The 12,271-nt window shown below is 37.6% G+C and overlaps 1 protein-coding gene across 16 annotated transcripts in view; it reads right to left on the bottom strand.

Moving 5' to 3' along the window:
• IQSEC1 (IQ motif and Sec7 domain ArfGEF 1) overlaps positions 1-12,271 on the bottom strand; it is a 403,878-nt gene that overhangs the window by 142,380 nt on the left and 249,227 nt on the right. Inside the window, exon 1 of one of the 16 annotated variants that reach the window (XM_060765992.2) lies at positions 10,756-10,962. The exons of the other annotated variants lie outside the window; for them this stretch is intronic. The gene's annotated coding sequence lies outside the window, so the exon portion shown is untranslated. Of the gene's footprint in view, positions 1-10,755; positions 10,963-12,271 lie in introns of those variants that run through there. 16 annotated transcript variants of the gene reach the window in all.

Raw genomic sequence — 12,271 nt, 5'->3', positions numbered from 1 at the left:
TGGACCTACCAGCAAGGCAGTAGATGTTCTCCAGCTGGAGTTCTTTGGTCTTTAGGGCTGTTTTCCTGGAAATTCTTTGGAGTCTCTTAAGACCTTTTCCCCCGGAAGGTCTTAAGGGTTGAAGCTTTTGTATAGGGGAAGCGTGCACACATCCTATACATCCTATACATAAGCTTACCTTGCTGAGACTAACTAAAAATGGCTCCCTTCCCTTCCCAATTGCCCTGAGCAAGGGGCGGAACCAAAACTTAACAATGATGGACAGGTGACTTGCCCCATGACTGCAACCAAAGAAGCCACCTATCTGCAGAGTCCCTGAAACCTAGGACTGCAAGCAAACATTTAATACAAAGCAAATAAAGTTGGAGCTCCTGGTACAGCTGTACCAGAACAACTACATCAGCTATTGCTGCAAGTAATGACAATGTGAATAAATTGCTAATATTTGCTTGAGATAGTGCTTGCAGTTCTGAAGGTACTCTTGATTTTTTGCTTCTTATATACTTAGCATGGGGATTTGGTTAACCAGTTAAAATTCATGAGTAAACCAGGTTTTTTTTAAAAAATCTGAAACATTTCGGGGGGGGGGGGGGGTTGAACCCCTAACTGTGCAGAGTAATTTCCTATCAATGTGTATAGGGTTCTGTATACATTTAAAAGGAGTACTGACTATATCACGTTTGTCCGAATTCCATCATTCCAGAAAGTATACAACATTGACGTTAGAGAAAAAAAAGGATATATCATTCCTAAATTAGCATTATTTGCTAATAGCTATCTTTTGTAAATCTCGCAATGCAAGTAAGGCACTTCCTCCCCTAATCTGTCCCCTCTAAACCCCCACCTTGCTTTCTCTCCCTCTGCCTGTTTTCGTCTCAGTCTCTCTAGGCCCACAATGCAAGACATTTGTGGTGGGATCACTGCCTTCATCTAACTGGTTCTCAGCCTTATGTTGGAAACAGAAGCAGCATCTTTGTGAGGTTGCTTCCTTATAGGGCAGGGGGGCAGTAGCATGAAGTTAAGCAAGTAAAAGACAAATAGTATTAGAATTGCAGTTGTTGATTGCAGGGAGGGAAGCATGGCACAGTGGCAAGGTGAAGCAAGAGAGAGAGGGTGGGGGGCAGAAGGCGGATCCAAGGCAGGAGAGACATGGCAGCACAAGGTGAGAGGAAGGAAGGAAAGGGTAAAGAGTACAATAAGCAAGGCATTTTGAAGATGGGAAGATTAAGAGGGGAAGAAGGCAGGGAAAGTGAGAGGTATAGTGGCAAGAAAGAAAGGCATAAGGTGATGGAAGTAAAAGGGGTTGGTATAAGTAAACAAAGAAGGAGATATATGTTGATGACAAGTGCAATACAGAGAGGAGTGGTGGCACAAAGTGGGGGAAGAAGGGAAGGGTGGGTGGGAGATGCAAATGTTGGAGAGCAAAAAATAAGGGTGGGAGCAAAACGTTCATGATGAAACAAGAAGCTGAGAGAGTTCAGCTCTGGACGGACAAATTGGGAACACATGAGCTAAGGCAAGGTAGGCTGTGTGTAGCAATAGAAGGGAGCACAATAAAACAGAAGTAGTTACAGAATTAGACAAATTGCAAAAGAAGATAGTGTCATAAGTTTGTCCTCACTTTCCTTGCTTCCCTACATTGTGATTCACATGATAATAACTGTCAGGAGTGTCCTTTAATATTTTTATGAAACTATATATTTTTTACCATTAGTACACAGTGATACTAAAACAATAAAAACTGTATGTGAAGAAATATCATCATCGTCATAGCTATTTACTAGGGCTGGGTAACAACGGAAAAAATTGTTTCTAAACTCGTTTCGTTTTTAGGGGGTCCATTGCGTTTTGTTTTTTAAAAGAATTCCGAATTTTTCTTTTAAAAAATTTCGTTATTTACGAAATTTTGTAAATTTTGAATTGATTCGTTAATGGCGGACGCGATTGCGCAATATGCTAAAAAAACTTCTGAAGCTTCCGTCTCCCTCTGTTGTTGACTGTTGGTGTGATAATTTATTTTTTTTAGCACTGATAAAACAAACAACAACTATAAAACTTGCACCAGACATACGGAAATAATAACGAAACTATTTTGAAACGATTTCGAAACGATTTCGAAACAATTACGAAACAATTACAAAATAAATTGAAAAATTCATTTCGATTTTTAGTTGCTCCTGCATGGCTCAATATCGGATCATAAGCTAATTTAAATATGAATCAATAACGAATTACGAAATTAACGAACGAAACCGCCCAGCCCTACTATTTACCACCAGAATGTACATGGTCACATTACAACATTTTGTCACTGATCCCCACAACAATCCTGATTTTCTTCAGGTCCAAGTTAACATGGTAAATTCCATGATCAAGCTGGTATTTGAACTTGTTCTGTTCGAAGTGCAGCACTTTAGGACTTCATCTGATGGGCAAAATTGCTCATCTTACAGAGCCCAGTGGATACTATCACATGATGTTGATCTATTTCCATCAGGGCTCTGTGCCTGAAAAGAAGTCCAAGTGTCGCAGGAGGCACCACCGGCAACACAGGAGGATTCCTGTGTTGCATAGACAACAATGGGGGAAGCTCGGTGGTGGCACTCCCCTGTGGGATGAGGTGAGGGGTGATGCAGGGTGATGGGTTCCCCCACAATATATTTGCCAAAATTTGTGGTGAATCCTCCCGCTATCGCTCAGCTAGGTGACATATAGGTGACCTCAATGTGATGGGGTCCCTTGACATAACTCTATGCTAGTTCTCTTGGAAAAATAGTTTTTATTAAAAATTGTATCATCGCTAAAACATAGTGACAGAAAAAAGCAATGATTATTGTCTTGAATATGCATAATTAGAATGAAAATTCTAATTTTAAAATCATAATAATTTTAAAATATGCAAATTAATGCTTTTGTTTCAGGGATTGGAAACAAATGGCAATTTCTAGCTAGTGGTGGTGGTCGTGCAGAAGCAGAGAGAATCAGCATAATTTAAGATGGCTCATTTTGCATTGCTGTTTTCTTTTTGTAGGCAGCTCTTGATCCAGCCCACTGCTTCCTGGCATACCAGTTTATTTGGGTTTTTTTGAGTGTGCAGCCTCAATAGCCACTAGAACACTATGTTCCCAGATAGCAGGAGCTGCAGTTTGTAACACCAACTTCTCTGTCCTGTTAAAAATGTACAGGCTGCAAATAAAACTAAGGCCCCATCCACACAGCCACATAATCCAGTTTAATGACGTTCAATCTGTATTATATGAGTCTACACTAATTCAAACTGGATTATATGGCAGTGTACATGGGGCCTAAGATTAGAAGTTCATGGGGGTCAAAGTAAGAACGTTTTTTTTTTCATGTCAGGAGCAACTTGAGAAACTGCAAGTCACTTCTGGTGTGAGAGAAGTGGCCGTCTGCAAGGATATTGCCCAGGGGATGCCTGGATGTTTTTTGATGTTTTACCATCCTTGTGGGTGGCTTCTCTCATGTGTCCGCATGGGGAGCTGGAGCTGACAGAGGGAGCTCAACCTGCTCTCTCCAGATTTGAACTGCTGTCCTGTTGGACAGCAGTCCTGCCAGCACAAGGGTTTAACCCATTGCACTATGGAAAAAGGACGAGTTCAGATTAATTAATGAAGTTCTATGTGTTGAATAGCTTATTAAATATACTTAACATTTCCAGAAATCCTGTTGTGTCTAAAATATTGCAACAGTAAGTTAAAGGCCATTTCCCTTTTTATTTCTATGCACAAAGAGTTAGAATTACTGTTAATTAATCAATACAGTTGAATAGGCAATTTTCAGATAGTGTAATTTATTTATTTATTTATTTACAATATTTATGTCCTGCCCTTCACATCCCAAAGGGAACTCATGGAAAAATTGTCTTTACAGGAAAATTCCTCGCTCCCTTTTTGTATTTCAATCTGATCCTTTAATTACTGCATAAGACAAATACTGGGTACTATTAATCTTTACAGGATGTAGACAGTGCAGAAGATAGGACTAACAGACATGTGTTATAGAAACTAGACTGCAGATGGTATCTGCTTGACCTGCTAAATGGAAGCAGGTAAGTCAGGCAAGAAGTATACAAAAGTTATAAAGTGGTGTATAAGAAAAGAGGGAAAACTTAGATGATAAGACAAATGATATAACAGTATTTTCCAATTAAAAAGAATTTGAAATAAAATGTAAACAAAACAAGAAGGCATTTTTTAAAAACCCATATGGTATGTTGTTGTTGTTGTTGTTGTTGTTGTTGTTGTTGTTGTTGTAATAATCATCATCATTATTATCATCACCATTATTGTTATCATCATCCAATACACTTTTTGCTGGTGTCTTGGAGCCTGCATTGATTGTTTCTAATAAACAGTAATGTAAATATATACATTTAAATTATATTGGTTTCAGAGAGACATCATGTAGACCACTATATTTTTTAAAATAATAATTGTGATGTTAATCTCACTATTTCAGTCAATGATAAAACAATGAGAGAAAAACAATTTCTTTATATGAGTTTTCAAAGGGAAAAGACAAGTAATTTGTTTCTCCTCCTCTTTCATATATTTGTTCATAACCAGAAAATTTGGTACACTACCTACCCAACTTTGCAAGAAGTTCCTTCTAGTCTGTTTCAAGACAGTAAAAAGAACATTCTGACACACATAAAGCAGACTCATATTTGTGTCTATATTCAGACACAGTTCTCCTTTATTTTCTTAAATCTCCAACCAATGGACAAATTCTGTATGAGTCATTTTCAAACTACATTAAAGATAATCCCAGTCTGTTTCTCTGCAGCTAAAGAGGAAATCCCCCCCCCCCCTCGGCCCCCATCTTGGGTCTTGGAGAGAAACATATGTGAATGTAGCTCGTGTTCATAAAAAGGCTGGAGAACAAGTAATGAATCAAAAACAATGTTATCTTTTCCTTTTCTAACAGAGTTTTGTAAAATTCTCTAGATGAAGCAGAATGAGGCTAGTGATTGCAGCTGAACTAACACCCTCTATTACAACTCCTGAATAATACAATGAAGGCACAGTGTCATGATGGGGCAGTTCTCAAAGCAGCCTCTTTTGATCCCTGCTGATTGCTGCCTTAGGGATTGTATAAAATTAAGCAATTTAGATGTTAAATTGTGGAAAAATACAACCGGAATGGGTAACATCAATATAAAGCAGCATCTTAGAAACAGAAATCTATAACATTTTCATCGATTAAAATTGTTTTATTGTATGCTGGAAGTGAGCAGGCCAGCAATTTGCCCTTTTATCTGGATAGCCGACTTCCAATATGACACAGCAAGAGAAATCAAAAGCAATAATTTTAAAAAGCAAATAGTTCTTCAGATAAAAAAGAAACCTGAACACAACCCACTTTAAAGGCAGAATAAAATGCTCAAGAATTCATCAAGTTTGTAAAATCAACAACATGATCAACTTTTTTCAGTAAAAATATGAAAAGTGATACCTGTATCTTAAAAGTAAAGCATACTCATCATGCTAGGAAAATAATCAGATTCATATCTCTAAGCCATTGATGAATGTTTTTTTGGTCCATACTACTCACTATGCTATTATTTAGGTGCACTTCTGTCTCCTCTGTTCCACCAGCACACCATATGGCAAAAACCCCTTGTCATGGGCTATCATCTTTTGCTCATGCACTTTAATAGAGGACTCAGACTTTCTCAAATATTAACAATTCAAACAAGACCTTTCAGTCCACAAAAACCTATGCTTCTGACTGCAATCCAAACTCACCATCTAATCTTCAATGATCTTCAATTCAAAATCTCCTCTAGGATCTCTCCTTTTTCCTGATTTGCCATTACAGGATCACCTTTGTACCTGCAGGAACAGTACTCATGGTTTCACGTGCCCACATCTCAGAAATATGTTCTATCTATGAATTTTTTAGGTCCTCCAAGAAAAGGATCTATAGGATCTTTTGCTGGAAGATGCCACAAGTCACGCTGGAGAACCTAGAACACTTCTTCTCTAGGAATTGTCTAGGTTTTCCATAGGACCTTATGGTAACTTCCACCAGAAACAATTCATTTCAACAGGGTTCACTATTATCCAGTTTTCTGTTTCCCCAGTAAGTTCAGGAAAATGTTCCTCGTCAATCGAAGGGCTATGCTCTATAAATCTTGTTTTTGTGCCTATGTCATTCCGGAAAGCATATATTGTTCTCCACTTCTTTCCATCACCTTCTGGACCTCTTCAACAAGTCATGCTCCTAAAATAAGCTTGTAGTCACTAATTCAATTTCTACACAATGCAATCTACTGTTGACAGGAGCACCAAAATAATCAATTAGAAAAATATGAATTGAAAGCTGAAATTATTAAGGTTCTAAGAACTATACAGAAATCGTAATTATTCATAATGTATTTTTGTTATGATTATTACACATATTTAGATTTATTGGGTTCATTAAGCAAAGCACACTATTTCATCTGGGTAATTTTTTTAGTTGCTAATATTAAGCATCTAACTACCAAAACATGTAGGATTTGATTGATTTATTTTGACTTTTCCCATTTCAAAAGCAATTCTTCCCTCAAATCATGAACCCATTTTGTGTTTTTGTGATTATTCTGACCTTTTTTGCATTGTTAGGCCATTCTGAACTTGTTATCTTTCAAATCAAACTGTTACAAGTTCCAGGGTTGTGTTGAGTACAGACAGCCTATTGGCATAATTCTATCCAGAGAATGTAGGATAGAATGGGGGGGGGGGGGGGCAGACATATTTACCAATATTCCTTTTCCCATATATTCCACAACAGTGTTTTTGGGTGAACCCCAAAAATAGCAGTAGAAAGAAATGGGAAGGCAAGGTTCACTTCTTCCCTTTCCTTCAGCAAGCTACTCTGGTGCACATTGGTAATTGGTAATATTGTGGAATATTACTGTTTGCATACGATTTTTGTATTTAACCCTAAATATTGATGAGCCCTATATGAAGAGGAATTCTAACCAAAGGAGGGCTCTCTTAACACTTTGCTGTATGAAAAGCATACCCCCAAAATTGTTTTTCACAATCTTGGAAAAAACTATTTTCTTTACAATGTGTAAATAAATAATTCAGTGTGAAAAGAAGAGAAGAACTAAGATATGTCAATATTTACCATTGTCTTCCAATTCCACTCAGCCTTGCAATGTATAATAAGTCTTTAAATGTATCATTTCCCACAACACTTCAAAGTTTAACGATATTACTGAATTACATGGTTTTTGATTTTGCCACTTCACAAACAATGTTATTGGGGATGTTGATAGTACCCTTAATAAATCAAGTTCCAAATCTAAAAAGAATGAAACTTTTGTAAGATTCTCTAATAATAAAGGCATAATTTTAATACAATTTTTATACAAATTACTGCATTCTCAAGCAGCACTGAAAATTCAGCCCCCTTTTTAATGCAAACCTTAATGAAGAGAAACACTGAGATTTCTCTTTCTAGCTTCCAAATGGGCACTATAAGTCTGGAATGGCTTTTGCCTAGCACCCATATTATAGGATTGGATCCATTGTTAAATGTCCCTCTGGGCAGCTGTTACATTTTGAAAAGTGAAGCAGAGTTACTGAAGTCAAGAAGAACATTATTGTGGTCAAATGGTTCACATTTAGCCATAACATTTTTTTCTTATAATGCAGAGATGGATCACAAAGATATTTACATTTCTAGTACAGGTGAAATCTCCTATATTCAAAATGCTTGGGATCAGGGGTTTTTTTGGGGTTTTTAAAACTTTTGGACCTACCCCTCCCCCAAGGCCTTGAAATATCTATATTTGCATATACATAGTGAACCAGGGACAGGAAGGGGTGTGTGCTAACTACACATCTAGCGCATGCTAGATGTGTAAGAGAACTTTGGATCATTACGTTTGTAAAACAGTGCCTGTAAAAAACAGGTGTCAAGAGGGGAAAAAGTACAAATATATCTGGCTGCTGTGGGCTTGGGGCACGTTGCCCAGCCAGACCATGCTCACCTCTGACATCTCATTTCCAAGGTGCCTGCTATGCCTTATTGACTAAGCAAAAGAAGAATGCAGCATGGACTGGCTGTGCAGCTTTCCCACCTTCTCTAATTCCATGGCAGCCAAATACATTTGAACTTTCCACTCCTCTGATGCCTGCTTTTTACAGGAGCTTTGCGTATTTCAAAATGCAGGGCCCAGAGTCCTATATCATCTTCCTTTTCTCTTTGAATTTCCGACAATAGCAGAGTGAGAGCTCCTTGAGAAAAACTGAGCAGGTGCTGGATGTGTAGGTAGACCCCTTCCCTTGAAGGTGGAAGTGGTGGCAATAGACTTTTGGATGGTGGTAGTCTTTTGGATTTCTGATTTCCAGAAAAGAGAGACTCAATCTATAGAAAAAATCCAAAAAGCAGTGGTTGATTTAGATGTACAGCAAACACTACGCTGATAGTCTACTGTCATTTCACAGATTCTTAGGCTCTCTCTGGCACTCATTCCATTTGTTTGCCTTTTTATATAAGCAATGCCATTTTACCATGCCATTGTATACAATGGGACTTGAGCATCAATGGTTTTTGGTGTCCACAGGTGGTACTAGAAACAAACCCTACCAGATACCAAGGGTCCACTGTATAAACACACATGCATATACAACTCTTCCATGGTATTTGGAATGATAATTTAGTTATCCCCCCAAAAGATAGCATTTTACCAGGTTTAATTGCCTTCTAGCCCCATGAACACAGAATATTGAGCTGATGGCAGGAACACACTTTCAATTATTCATAACACCAACCTGTTCATTGATGAGCAATGTGCAACACACGGAGCTAAATGAGAGAGGCAGAAAAATGGTGTTTGGGTTGTTTTACAGCATAGACAAGTAAGATGGAATGCAGGGAATACCAATGTGTCTGACTTTTTACTCATATACTCCTCCTGTCCCCTCCCCTTCTCTCTCCCATAATGCAATCCATAAATCTATAGAGCATAAATCTATACAGAAATTTGAGAAAGATACAAACATGTAACTCCTTAAATACTTACCTTTTGCCAATGCTTTATACATAATTATATATACACAAAGCATAGTAAAACAACAGAACTGTAACATGGTCTGAAAATAAATCTAAAGGCATATGTGTTAAAGGGGAAGAAGGGAAAGGTCTAAATTGAAAATCCAGATAAATTTCTAGCTACCTGTAATAGTGATCTGTGTATTCTAATTAAGTCTTACAGTCATATTGTAACTAATAAATATTTTTGACTTTTATATTAGAGACTCAATGTGCAATAAAGGTCATATTTCAACCTATTTACAGTTTCTCATAAAACTTTTACCTGGTCATGAATTTTAATGAATGCTATGTCAGAACCACTGAATAAAAAGGATAATTTCCCCCTTTCTTTTAAAAAGTTTCTAACATTTTGTATGTATAGTGCAATCCAATGTATGTAAATCCCACTTCACTAAACAGGGTTATCCCTAATATGTGGAGATTGGCAGCCTTACATGTTCTAAAAGCTATGGAAAGACAAAAAGCTCTGGTATCTATGTGTTATTATCTTTCTTGATAACTGTGAGGTATTATTTTGATTATCTCTCAGTTAAACTGAGCATCAGCTATCTTGCAGTCCGCATTTGTTTTGCAATATAATAGAAGTTGGGGGGAAATATAATTTTGAAACATGTAGCAAGGATGACTGTACTCAATGAGACCTAATAATAAAACAATGCTTCCAATTTTTGTGTAGAGAATTCTGTCCATATTGATGTATTGCCTCACACCAAATTACATAGACTTTAGCAAGTCATTTTGTCAGACAGGCATAAAAATACAAATGTAGGCTCTAGCTTTCATAAATCAAGTAACATATATCATTACCTCTTAGCCACGCATACGGCCTCTAATCTACCACAGCTATAAAAAGCATCTTAATGTATTAAGAGCTAGCTGCAATGCATTTTGAAAACTATGTAAAAAAATCTATTTACATGGTGTATGTGTCTTGGAAGTATTTTATTTTTCCTCCAGCATCAGATCTTGAGCATGAAAATGCATTTTAAAAAGAAGCAGGTTTGTGAACTAAAATGAGCTCTTCCTGGTAAAATCAGTAGGTATCAAGAGATACTGGACAATAATAGCTTTTTATTATCTGCTGTACTTTCATCATATTAATTATCTGAGTACTTTTACTGACTTATAAAACAGACTTATTTTATAATTTTAAAGAAAAAGAAGCATGAACAGACAACCCTGCATTTTCTTAATCAATCATTAAAAGGAAACTCTCCAGAAGTGATTGAGGATGTATTGCATCTATATATTTAATTGACTGAAGGAAAATAAGACGACTGAACAGGACTACAGAATCAATGAAAAATATCTAGTTAAACAGTGGATCAGCTATAACAGGAGCTTATTACACCATACAGAAACAAACTATAAATCGTTGTAGGTCGGTTCATCCGGGCAGCATATTTGTTTTCTAGAAAATACAATTGCTTTCTTTTCCAGGGGTGGGGGGTTAAAAAGAAAACAAACATTTCCCCCCCCCCCCAGAGCTACACTCAGTACAATTGAAGGACACAAAACAAGAAAAATATAGAAACCAGCTATTATTCTGCTCCAGTCAGATGCAGGCAGAACAAATAGAATTTACCAACATTTTCATCTACTGCTATGCTTGCTCATTAGATCATGTCCCTAGCAAATGCTAGTGCTGCAGTAACTTTCTGCACTGCATCATTCACCTACCTGACTTCATTGTTCCACAGGCCAGGAAAAATAACATTCAGACGTCCAGGTGGAGTCCCGTCAGTATTTCCCTTTGCAGTGAATAAGGCAGAACAACAATCGGGGAGTGGAGGGGGTGGGAGAGCTGCTAGGTCCTTAGGAGAATGAAGCTGGGTCAATGCCTTGTTGTAGAGCAGTGTGCCAGGTTCCTTTGCTGATAGATGTTCTGTGCCGATCAGCAATTTACCTAATGCTGTTATGATGTGCTGGACCTCTCCTATCTCTGCTCAGCAGCTTTCAAAGCCACTGTAACCCAAGTAACACTTAATCTCTATGGTGCTCCTGACCGTTAAAACAATCGCATTGGAAGGTCAGTGGCCTTTTCCAGCTTATACAGAGGAGACAGAGGATGTGCTAGTATGCCTCTGTGAGGGCAAGTATGAATGTGATACCAAAACCGTGAATTAGAAATATGTGGATTTTCTTATAGATGAAAAAAGGCATATTATTTACTCCTCATATGCACCATTTTAATGCCACCCAGAACAAATATAAAGTACATAAGTAAAGGCAAAATCTCTAACATAATATTTTAGATTATACTTGCTATTTTTTCTGATATTCTTTTCTATTCTACCTATTAAATCAAGAAAGTGTAATTTAGGAGCACTGCACAGAAATCCACAACATACAAGGGCACAGCAAAGAAGTTTCTATCAAGCACATGCCTGTTTTCATGCATGAGGTTAAAAATATATAGCAGATAATTTATCCAAATTTCTCATGTAAAACATACCATATGATACAAATTCAGTAAAACCATAAACAGGTTAACCAGTCAGTACACTAAAATAGTTTCTGTAGAAATGTCAGACCCAAATTCCACTAACACTGAGCTTCACTAAGTGGGTCTCTCTCAGACTGATCTACTTCACAGGGTTGCTGTGAAGATAGCTCTTTGGAGAAAAAGGAAGGACAAAAATGCAATAAACATGCAAGCAATTCTCCTGACCTTTAAAATCTCTAATGTAATTTGTTAGTTCCAACTAGGTAGAGTCAATGAATCATAGGATTTACACAAATCAACTTAGGGCACATCTACACTTCCCTTTATCTTGAAGGGCAAGCAAATCAGCTTCATGGCAGCAAAATGACACATGGAGCTGATTTAGCTTAACATGGACCAAGGCCACCTTAATGTGGCCTTGAGCTGTATTAAAAAAGTTGTTAGGCGTTCTAAATTCTTCCCAAGATTCCACATAAAATTGTGATTTTGGACCCATGTAAACAATTGGGCCAGTTCTGAAATAGACCCAGCTGTAATTGTCTGTGTGGCCATTCCATATTCCTCGAACTCAAGAGTCCCAGGGACATGGGACACCCCATTGTTATTGTTGTGGTGGTCAACCAGCACCACATGACTAGCTAGCTAGCGTTATTTGCTCATTGACTGGACTGATGCTGGCCTGAATGAAAAGGGAGGGGAGAAGAGCAGTCAATTCCTTCCCCCTTCACTCACTCTGGTGTCCTGGCTGAC

This window comes from Anolis sagrei, chromosome 2, assembly GCF_037176765.1.
Source record: "Anolis sagrei isolate rAnoSag1 chromosome 2, rAnoSag1.mat, whole genome shotgun sequence".
Lineage (NCBI taxonomy): Eukaryota > Metazoa > Chordata > Lepidosauria > Squamata > Dactyloidae > Anolis > Anolis sagrei.
The sequence above is the reverse complement of the archived record's forward strand: the minus strand, read 5'-3'. Positions and strand labels throughout refer to the sequence as shown.